Here is a 12538-nt window from a genome sequence, read left to right as displayed (position 1 = left end):
TTATTGTGCTGCAAGCTTGTTTGTTTGGTTCTGATATTAATGCACATTTACTTTCATAATGAGGCCAGCCTGATTGTTAGATTCATATAATTATCTAGATACTTTTATGAATTTCGAGCTACTTTTATATTACGTTCGACTTTTTTCCTAAGCAACATTTCCTAGTTGTTCTGGTTCATACATTATAACTTCATAATAAATCCACCTTTACAGTATTGGTTCACCATTTTGCATATTGCGACCACCCTTACATCTTGAGAGTTCAAATTCAAGTTCTACTTTCATTATGACGCCGACCTGATTGTTTGATACATATATCTAGGTACTTCTATCAAGCGGCATTTTATTGTAGTTATGGAATTTATTTACAGGTATTTTAGGTTACGGTCAGCGTTTCATTTTGAATCTTCTTTCTAAAAGATCTTAATTATGAATTTCTGATGTGTCCATGTTGTTATGCTCCATTACTTGTACCTTTATAATAAATCAACCTTTACAGTATTGGCATTTTGCATCTGCAATGAACGACCACCCTTACATCTTGAGAGCTCAAATACAAGTTCAATAGTATGTTATATCTACTTCCTGGACTAACTAGTACTGGTAGTACCACATAATGATTATTTCCCAAGACGGAGTCTAACACTGGATGGCTAGGTACAGCTGAAGACTTTTATACCCGAAGGTTACCTAACAATGACACAGAAACAAATCACAACTAAAAAAATCAATTTAGTTTTCACACTTTTATTTTCTTAAATATGGACTATGTTATAATATAAATAGTTAACATTAATACAAAAACTATAATAATATGTTGTAAACATATTATAAATTGCTAACTCAGTTCTGACAGTATGTTCACATATAGCAACAGTACGAATATTTGCAAAGTTATTTCCCTTCACTAAATAATGCCTACATATTGCAGTTACATCATTATACATTGTACTTGTATTTTCAAATACTTGAAATAAGATAGTCAAATCTATTTATAGTATTTTCAATAGTCACTGAAATACATAAAAGTAAGGTATAAACATAAGAAATGTCATTTTCTATCATTTTATCAACTTTTGCAAAACTACCTAGCAAACTGTTTTATAATAAAACCAATACATATCGTGAACATTTTTTTTTCAAATAGTTTTTATCATTACAAATAAGACATGCCCTGTCTTTATGTCCTATTTACCATTTTGTCAAAATAATATAATGAAGTTTTATGTTAATACATGATATCGACTAAAGCTAATATTCTAGACAAACAAAAATGTATAAACTATATACAAATGGCGATGAAAACAAATTAAAACAATAGAGAATTATTGTTGTTTAAATATTGCATTAACCTCAATAGAATATATCTTCCCAAAAAGTTTCTTGTATATAACATCAACTGTGTATGTGATGTGTCCCGGCAAAAAGAAGTAAAATATGGACTACAATATATTACAATTGGCAATAACTTAAACTTCTGAAATAAAGTACATTGCAACTTTAACCAATGGCTGCGAACAAAAATTAAACATTACAAATTAGAATCTACAAGGTCTATCATCATAAAAGCATGTACGAGTATAAGAGAGTATGGTTTTATACACTATATTTCCTAATCATTTTATTCACTAAGTGCAAAAATCAGTAACTCTAACATTATGCAATTGCGAGCTATGTATCTTCAACACATCACTCTTTGTCAAGAAAATATGTTCATTTATTATTTTTTATGATGTTAAATCCGATTCTTTGGACAAAAACTAAATAAAAATGTACAATAAACAATCAATCTAAAAATCTAAAGAGTTTTGGTTCCTGGGCACTTGACATTACCTTTATCAGATTCAGAATAGTCAAAAATAGACAACGGCTAACTAATTGAACGTAAGGACAAGCTCATTCCAGAATACAGACCTATTTAAACTTCGCTGAGGTTATAATGACTAATAAAGATGATTGTGTTTTTGAAGAATAATGGGGTGTATGGAATACATTATAATACAAAATATTTATCTTTGTAAATTATACAAATTCGTATAATGAACTATTAATACAGAAAAACGAAAGTAGAAAAAGTAACAAAAAATACATTGCTCAACTGAAATCCATCGCTTTTGAGTACTATGAATAAATAACTGACAATACCGAAATAACAAAATGTATTAGCTTTAAGCTGTCACCTTAAAAGGACAAAATCTTAAAAGTTGTTCCCTTAATTTTATAAAAATGGAAATATAAATAAATTCCGACTTCAATGCATGATTTAGACAAAATGCTACAAACACAATATCTAAACTCTAGGGGTGCTCTTCCGTAATTGTAACTTTTCAAAATGACCATTTTATCATCTGAGACATAGATATGTGATGAATACAACCATTATATCAAAAGTATGAAAGATCTAAATGCAAAGACTATCCTAGTAAAAGCTTTTATAATTTGATCAAGTAGTTTCCGAGGTAACGCCGTTTGAAATCATTTTAAGCCACGGACGGCTAAAAGCTCACCATGAGTACCGTAAACTTAGGTGATCTAAAACACAGGACATACAAGTTGTCATTTATAAATGTAATCAAAATGTTTCAATCAAATTTTAACAAAATGCATTATGATATAGATGTCTAAATCTCTTATAAAATGTATTATTTAATTTTACCCATGAAATATGGTGCTATATCAGTCAAATATATTTCATAGTTTTTAAAAATAAATATGGAATATAAATATGAAAGTGGGAGGAGTCAAAACTCATATTTATTTTACGGACTTCTTTCGCCATTTTGTTTGAAAAATCTGAAAATTCAAAACAAATTTTTGTAGAGTTCAAAACAATTTTTTGTAGAATTTTGTTTTGAAAACTATCTAGAATGATAGAAAACGGTCTAACTAAGAAAATAAATCCGAACACCAATATCTTTAATTCAGTCATTAACGCTGTACAGACGTTTAAAAAGTTGTTTACGTGACGTCACAATGTACCGCTAAATATCACGTGCAAAACAAGACAATTATTATATTACTGCGCGCTGTACAATTGCAGTTGCGTAGCAAGCAAGGGGGTTCGTAACCATTTTTCTTTGATATTGAAAATATGTTGCATTTTATCATGTTTCGTGAAAATATATTCCATATTTCACTCAAACGAAAAATATCCTCTTATTATTTGCTTAATTAAAGCGAATAAACTAAACATACATATTACATTTAGGGTGCAATTAATTGAAACACTATGTATAAATATAAAGTAAACAATAGTAGGTAATAGGTGCTTCAACTGTTTTACGTCTAACATTTCTGTTACGTACATTTTAAATTAGTGTTATTCTTGTTACAAAACAATTCAAGAAAACAATAAATGAATATAGTCATTTTGCATATTTATATTATTAATAAAACCATTCAAAACAACAACATACCATATTGTGCATTAATTAAAACATATAGTTACATAAACTAATAAAAAAGATTAATCACATAGGAACATGATTGTAATTTATCTTACTACAGTAAATGTCTATATTATCAGGCCGGATGCAAGCATTACGTCAAATAGTTATCCTATGATGACGTCATATAGTTAACGACAATGAAAAATACATGTAGAGGGAGCAAAAGTAAGAATGAAAATTTTAAAATGAACTGAAGACATGACTGAACATGGTTGTTGTCGGGATAAAATAAGTTTATCCAGTTCGCTGCAAAAGTGAATCTTGGTTCGCCTAGATAAACTTTCTCACGCACCGACTAAACTTTCCCTAATTCAACATCAACCATGTATTCTCTATAAAGCCATATAATGAAACGATATAACACAATTGTTATAACACTGTGATGTCACGTCATTTTGGTTTATATGTACACAGGAACCGGAAATTATATCCAAAACAAAAAAATAACGATTTAAAAAAAATCCCATATATATACAATAAAAAAAAAACACAAGGAAGGCAACAACATCCCCCAACGCTACATTTACAAAGAATATTTATAAAAACGCCTGGGATTTACTTCCGAGCACCTTTAATCAATATAGCACATTATAACACTGCTTACTCTTATCAACTATCCAACGTTTACGCCAGTTAAATGAATTTATCACTGCTCTTCTCCAATCGTCGGTTCCATTGTCCGTTCTAGCGATAAATTCCGTCATTGGTATTGGTACGCGTTTAACTTTTGAGGCATGGAGGAGCACGTGACCTGTTTTCGGTACATGGAGGAGCATGTGATCTGTAAACCGTACATGATTGGTTAATTGACCTTTTCGAAAACCTAGCTAAATACCGTTTGCCGGTACGTTACGGATTTACCTGTAAACACTTTCAATATGATCTACGTAAATAACCGAGGTATATCGATTGAACAAATGCGAGTTGCTTCCCTTATCTTCGAGTAAAATCGATATCGCTTATGATAAAACAATACAAAATAAGCTGTTTTTAAACCGCTAGTTTGTTGTGATTAAATGTCTGATTTTAAAATGTATTACACCAATAGAAAGCTTTGGATCTTAGCTTCGTCACTGTATAAAATTCATCACATCTTTGGACTTCAAAGTATTTTAATCAACTGTTAAACCTACCATATATCAGACCATTTTACATGAGATACGCAATCCGTTATCTTTACTCGAAATTCTATTGATATGAATAGCCAGTCGTCTGCTAGTTCTGAAAGTATTTCTAATTTTCTATAATTATTTTACCATTAAAGTTGAAAAAAAAACTTGAATGATATGTTTGAAAATTATCAATGTTTCTTTAATATCTATCTCAAACTTTACAAACAATAAATAGTTTATACTGAAAATCTACAAAATTAAAATATTCGACATTTTGTGCGTAAACTTGTGTGTTTACTTTATTTATTTTTTGCTCGGAATTATTCATAAAATGAAGGCCTATTTAATCATTTTCTTAAAAAAAATAATTGTTTTATGCTCGACCTTCTCTGGTCTTCAACGGTCACCAGTTTCCAAAGACCTTCTTCCATACTGATCGTTAATTCAACTTTATCCCTGATACAAACGATTATTTATCCCCCCTTCCCCCCAATAATGTTGAAGATAGTTAAAAGAAATATCTTGATATATATCATTAAAATGTTCACCGCAGGAAACCATTTTACTTGTACCGTTATTGACCGGTCTTTGTAGATCCCGAAATAATATCCAAAACAAAAAAAAGAACGATTTAAATAAAAATCCCATATTATAAATACTATTTATAATATGGGATTTTTATTTAAATCGTTCTTTTTTTTGTTTTGGATATAATTTCAGGTTCTATATATATCAACTTGAATATACTTAAAGGCACATTATGCCTCAGAAATCCATACTTTTTTAACTCTTTAGAAATGTAATATATGTGTTTAATAATTGGAACCTTAATAAATATGTTTAAATGATAGATCTATTGCATTTGAGATGTTTAAAACTGAAAAGAAAATGATACGGAACATGTGATAATATGTCTTAATTACGGGTACGAAATGTAAGTAAAGAAGTATTTTGACTTCCATACGAATAACTTATTCACTATAATTTTACCAACTGTCAACAGATTAATGATGCAAACGAAAATTCATGTATAAAGCGAATGAATATGTATTCCGAAACTGTTATAAGATGCCTTATAAATAAAAAGTTTTTTTTAGGGTAAAGAAATAGCATTTTTAAAGTACAAACGAAAATGCATGTATAAAGCAAATGAATATGTGTTCCGAAACTGTTATAAGATGCCTTATAAATAAAAAGTTGGGAAAAAAAAGATAGCATTTCTGAAGCCTAGTGGGCCTTTAATCAAAACCATCAGAAATGATTAGAAAATGGATTTGCAAAAAATGAGATTGTGTACAAATTTGAATCTTAACGTCAAATGATGCCTTAAAAATAGAAATTATACTTTATTTTTTAGACAGGTCAAACATGTGTTCAATAATATTTAATAATGTATTAGAGTAGCTCTCTAGTCTATGTTCATGATGTTAGATGCTAAACAACATAAACAACTAAAGTTGAATGTACAGTTATGTGTTGTAAGGTAGAACAATGTAATCACTATAACTTTGTTGACTTCCATACAAAATACTAAATCAATGTAATTAAACAAATTGCGAAAGAAGCAAAAGATAGTTAACCTATTACTAAGGATAAATGACAGTAAAAATAAAAAGTTAAGAAATTAGCTCTTTGGAGCTAAATGGGCCTTTAATATATACAGACAAACCTTCTACTGATAAACACATCTAAGCAGAATAAATGATGATTTGTATTTCCTTGAATGCAAGGATCTCATAAGGAGTTTTTGAATATTATACTAGTATACAAAATGTACTAAGTTAAAAAGATTTTTGACAGGGTATATATGTGGGCTATATAAATAGCTGTAAACGTATAACTCGGACACTACGCGAATGTAACATGGCAAAATCATTATAACTAATAATACAATTAATATACATTTAAGTTATATACACTTATACATATAAATAAAGGTATCACAAAAAGCAAACTACAACATGAACAAATTTGTAATATTTACTTTTGGAACATACTTTCAATATTCCTTTATGTCACCACTGCAATCGTTTACGCAGAAATTAAAAAGAAAAGAAAACAATAAAAAAGAGTAAAATAAAACTACATTACAAAACTTTAATACATGTAATTATAAGACTATAAGTATATGCTTTGTCAGATTTTACAATAATGCCAATGATAAATTACATGTAGGTTTTGTCTAATAATTCTTGTTGAATCATTTTAATACTAAATTGCTAAATAAATTTATACATGCATATCTAATTAAATAAAAATGATAATAGCTCTTAAGATACAGTACATATGTAACATCCGTTTTCCTTGGATCTAGAACAAAATATAATAGGACAAGCAACTGGAGATCAGCGCTACGTTATCTTTTCCACCAAACAGTTGCTAATTTGTCTTTTTGATAGTTGTAAACGTGTATATTTTTGCCCGTTGTAATAAGCGTAAATAAGAAAAGTATAGAACAAATGGCGAATGTTGTTTTTTTTTAAAACTATATCGAAGATCGGCTGTCAATTGGACGCCAACATAAGACAGTTTATCCAGTCGGTAGTTGCTTATCCCTCTATACTTTATGTCCCATATTTGATAAAACAATATAATTATTTCAATAAGATGTTCTAAAATCAATAAAGGTTTCCACCCTGAATTTTGATTTAATTTTCTACGGTATGACCATAATTCACGAAACATATTTTGAAGGAACTCAGGGATATATTTGACAGCAGTCTTGGTGGTGATATCTTTTTACAGGTAAATTCCCCTTGAAGAAAAAAGTAAATGTTTTAATCAATGCAAAAGTTTGCTAGTCCGTTTCTGGTTAAGCCAAGAATCAGTAGATTGTACGAAACTATCTTGGAGCAATTTTCTTTCGTGTTTGTTTCTGTAATGCCAGGAACCAGATGTCAAGTCGTGATTGAAGCGTTGTTATCATTGTCACTGTAGTTTTGCTGAAGCTCCTTTTCTGGAAAAAGAAGAAGACATGATAAATGAGTTAGTCAAAACATTGTGTAACAGTATAGATAGCATAGATTTTATTCTAAACTTGTTTTTATATTTTCCAAGTAACATTGACGATATATCTTCTGTTTTGACTATGTAGAGAAACCAACACAGGATATCTCGTGTTAAGATTTTGGCACGAGCGGATTGCCAGAGCAAATAAACATACCTTCTGCTGACTTAGATTACTTAGAGTAGAACCACAGACCTCCCGTAAGCCAACTGAAATGATTTTTTTAGAGACAAACTGGTGTGCGAGTAGAACTACGGGTTTTCCGTCAGCAAACTAAACTGTGTGCTGTTATTCGGATAAACACGGAGGTTCCGTTAGCACATTTAATTGAATAACTGTATTAAAGCAGGAGCTGATATCCAGATAGAACACGGACCTTCCGTTAAAATATTTAATTGAATAACTGTATTAAAGCAGGAGCTGATATCCAGATAGAACACGGATCTTCCGTCAGCATATTTAATTGAATAACTGTATTAAAGCAGGAGCTGTTATCCGGATAAAACACGGACCTTCCGTTAGCATATTTAATTGAATAACTGTATTAAAGCAGGAGCCGATATCCAGATAGAACCACGGACCTTCTGTCAGCCAGATGAAGTTCATGTGAGTGATTTAGATTCGAGTAGACATTCACGTTACTTTATGTACAGTACGCTCACCGCGGGTTTTGCTTTTTCCGCGATACCACCGCAGACGATTTTTTTTATCGCGGACAAACGCGGGGGTTCGTCCGCGATGAGAAGCCTAATTTCCCCGCGATCCCCGGTGTTCAGTTGTTTCCACCGCGAACAAAATTCTGACGACCGTTCTTCATTTATCGATAAAATAAGTCACCGTTTCCCGCGGGGGAACGCCATGGTCAGTTGGTCAGTATAAATAAACCTGCAAAAATAATAGACGTTTTATTATTTTTTAACGTCATCTTTTTTACACAATGACTTGAAAATTGACCACAATCGTCTCATTAAATGTTATTATACGTTAAATTATTTGAACGGACTTTGAAATAAAAATAATTACAGCTGTACCTGTTTTTGTTGTTGTTTTTAATATTTTTTTCTCATTACCATGAAGTTGCGACGACAATGATTTATCTTGATGTCGAATGCATATTAATGCATATTAAACATTACCCAACACAATAACAAGAAGAAGAACAAGAAAAGCACTGCATTTGTACATGTACTTTTATTACAACAAAAAAGAAAGAAAACAAACAAATTTTACATATAGTTACATGTATATGTACAGTACATGTAACAGTACATGTACGTACATATACTGATGTTTAAATACAGTAATTATTTTTTAAAATTTAAGGTTTCCACCGCGTTGACCGGTGTTTGACCGCCGCGTTCCTCCGCAATTTACCACTGCGTTCCGCGGGGGAAACGGTTTCAGCCGCCGATTTATGTCCGCGGTGGTGAAAATTTTCTGTCCGCGGGGTCACGCGGACAATATCTGAGCAAATTTTCGTCCGCAGTAAACCTCATCCGCGGGGTCACGCGGGTTTTGAAAAAGCCGCGCTGAGCGTACTGTAGAACAACCAAAGTTTCGTAAATAATATGACAACTCTAATTTTTTTCAACAAGTTCTGGATTCCAAGAATCTTTAGTTTTCGAAATTATGTTTGTACAATAGAATTGCAGTATTTCAAATGAATCGTAACACATTTACTTTGGTTAATCGGCAAACTGTTAATTAGTTTAAATAATCCACTGCTTAGAAAAATAATTAAAAAAAAATTAAGTCGGTTAAAATTTATAAGTACGTATTTACAAACTTAAATTGGTCGCACGGCTGCGCCGCGCCAGACCAATTTAAATTTGTAAATACGTACTTATAAACCTTAACCTATACATAATTCAGCCGCTTTTTAATATTTTTGTTTTTCATTAGATGCAGCATCAGACCAGTTATGAAACATAACCAGATTAACATACGTTGATTTAACCTTTTCATTTGCAATTGCCCTTGTCCAAATTAATTCTTGTGCATTTTGCACCAACACTATTATTTAATATCTTCTTTTAACATGAAAATTACCATTAAAATTGCCTATTTAACTATGAAGCGCCACAATAAATACCGTAATCCGGTATATACCGGACAATGCGATTGAATGCAAAAATCTTGCCGTTTCATGCAAAAGGTGAACTTTAAAACGTCTAATTCATATAAGTATGATAATGAATGAAAAAATTTAAGAATCGGCGGAAAAAGATAGTGTCTATTTTGCGATCACAATTTCTGCAAGCTTCTATAGAGGTACTGCTCCAGTCCTGTATTGAGCTAAACTCCTAGAGTCATTTACTATATTTAGAACATCTTTGTTGACATGAATCAAAACTGATACTTAAAGAAAAAGTTTATATTTTTCTTTTGTTTTAGTACTTAAATACAATTATATTGAATACAAAAGTCAGTAAATAACATTTTTCAATATCGTTCAGCACGTCTTAAATACTGCGATCCAGGCACCCGGATAAAAGTTGAAACGTTCATTCACGAAATAGTCACATTTTGCATACTTTCATTGAGATCATTTCCGAATTGACTTTTTAATCTTTATTTTGGATTTTATTGACCTGTAAAAGGTAATTTAAAGTTTTACCTTGCAAGAAACATGAAACTTCAGTTTCCAAAGAAGTTGTTCAAAACATATCCCATCATCCCAATAAAATTGATCTATCACCACACAAATCATAATGGTAAACGTCACAAGAGGTTCTGCATCATAAATAATTTGAAAATTTGTTCCAATGCCGCTGAAATGATAAAAAACGCAAATAATATTATTAATAGGGGATTTATGCAAAACATTCTTTGACTAATTTATATCTACATGTAGTAAAAGTCCATGATTGTTCTTATATTGCTCATTTAATTATGATTATAAAAGCTCTTAATGACAAGAACAGTTGATTTATAATGAAAAGCAGAAAAAATACAAATCTTAAGCTGATAAGATTACAAAGTTTATTTCTGCATCTGAAATAGTGCACACATTCAATGGTTGCTTTGGAATTCACTGGTTGCAAAGTCAAAAGTAAATGCCTTCTGTGGAAGCCATAGGTTGCTATGGAAAAACAATGGTTGCTATGAAAAGTCAAAAGGTATCTTGTTGTATACTATTGTTGCTATGCAATGTCGATGGTTGCTATGAAAGTCACGGGTAACTTTACAAGGGATAACCATGGAAATTACAGGTTGCAAAGAAATACAATGACTAGTATGGAAGTCACTAGTTTCTATTGCAAAATATATGGAAAAACCTATGAGCCATTACCCAATCCCCCATGGAGCTGCAGCCTTTTTTACGCCAGGGCTATGCTTATATATACTTTATAGAGGTACACTAGATAATGTTTTCATACCAAATGCGAAAGCATTATCCCTTGTGTTTTTAAAGAAGATGTTTACAGTTATATCTATTAACACCCCCCCCAAAAAAAAAAAAAAAAAAAAAAAAAAAAAAAAAAAAAAAAAACTCACTGACCTCCCTGGCAGGCCACATTTAGACCCCAGGGCTGTAATTGAACACCTTGGTTCACATTAAGAGGATAAATATACTTTATCTTAAATATATGACATAACAATAACATCTTACTAAAACAATAAACAAATAACCTTTCCGGAGTAAAAATTAAGAAACGTTTAACATTATATTCACTTTAATCTACATTGATTTATAACTATATACATGTATGCGCTGGTTCAAACTATGTTTAATGTAAAGGTGGTGACGTGCCATTTAATAAACACGTGCCATGTATTGTGTATCTGTTTATAGCCTATGTTTATAAAATGCTTCATTTTTATTACAAAAATAATCTTATTCCAGAATAAAAACAAATCATTTAAAATATTTAATTAATGTTGATTTATTTATATCAAATATTTTATTTGATTAAAAGAAAATATAAGAATCGTTTTCACTGTGAATAATCTATTTCAGTTCCTACATATGCATGTATAATAAAATAATAATTATACATTAAACATTCAATATAAAATCACTTACCTGTGAAATATTTCCACATCCTTGTCCAACTTATATATCCATTAAGTTCCGTAAAAAACTTGTAAAAGACCTTCCACGAATTATTTATATCAGTTATTTTTTAAAATCTATAATCAATTGTCAATTAATGTTTTAATTGGAAACGAAAATTACATGTATGTCCTAATTGAAGACTATAATGTCGTTCGAAGAACCGCCATTTTGTTTCTAAATGTCCATATTTAAATTGTTTTGTTTATTTAAAATTGTTGAAGTAACTTCTTCATTTCATTTCACAATGTTTTTTCTTGTCTATTCTTTGCTTGGTTTTATTGTTTTGAACTCAAATGACTGCCCCCTGCTGCCGTCTTGTATAACATGAAAATTCTGTGATCTCCGAATATTTTCTCTAACATGGTCATATTCTCTTTCCGGTTTAATGTTTCTAATCTTTACTGTTACTGACTGCGGCAGATTTTGCAGCACGGTCATAAAGTTCTGTAAACTTCCTGCAGACATTTCTATAAAGCTCAAACACCACATTTTAAAAAAATTTTCACTTTTCCCTTTTTTTGGCCAAAAGGTAAAAAATTGAAACATTTTTCCCAATTTTCCTTAAAAGATTTTTGGGGAAATTCCCTCCCCCCCCCCAAACCTTTAAAAAAATTAAACTAACGACGGTTTTTTTGATATTTTTAATTTGTAGCCCCCCCAGGAATTCCCCGAAAAGTGAAAACTCTGATGATTTTGAAGGCCTGGAAACAAGTACCCAATTTCCATCTCTTACAAATGGCCCCCGCCCATGGTTTTTTTTACCGTCTAACCCCCCAAAATTTTTTAATTTTTCATTGATTTTTGCCCGGGGAAAAAAATTTGAAAATTTTCCGGGTATTTTTTGTGAAAAAAAAACGTGATGTACAAATTTTTAAAATTTTTTGGTTTTGACATGGGCCCCCATGTTTTT

The 12538-nt window shown here is 30.8% G+C and overlaps 1 long non-coding RNA gene across 1 annotated transcript; it reads right to left on the bottom strand.

Moving 5' to 3' along the window:
* Nucleotides 1-5255: 5255 nt before the first annotated feature.
* On the bottom strand, nt 5256-12102 carry LOC132742739 (uncharacterized). The gene is made up of 3 exons (XR_009627464.1): nt 11596-12102; nt 10186-10339; nt 5256-7517 (listed from the first exon to the last, which is right to left on the bottom strand). It is a non-coding gene; the product is annotated as an uncharacterized LOC132742739 (long non-coding RNA).
* Between the last annotated feature and the right edge of the window lie 436 nt (nt 12103-12538).

Source organism: Ruditapes philippinarum, unplaced genomic scaffold, assembly GCF_026571515.1.
Source record: "Ruditapes philippinarum isolate M1 unplaced genomic scaffold, ASM2657151v2 ctg2912_1_1_1_1, whole genome shotgun sequence".
NCBI classification, from domain to species: domain Eukaryota; kingdom Metazoa; phylum Mollusca; class Bivalvia; order Venerida; family Veneridae; genus Ruditapes; species Ruditapes philippinarum.
Note: the sequence above shows the minus strand (reverse complement) of the source record. Positions and strands in the feature narration are given on the sequence as shown.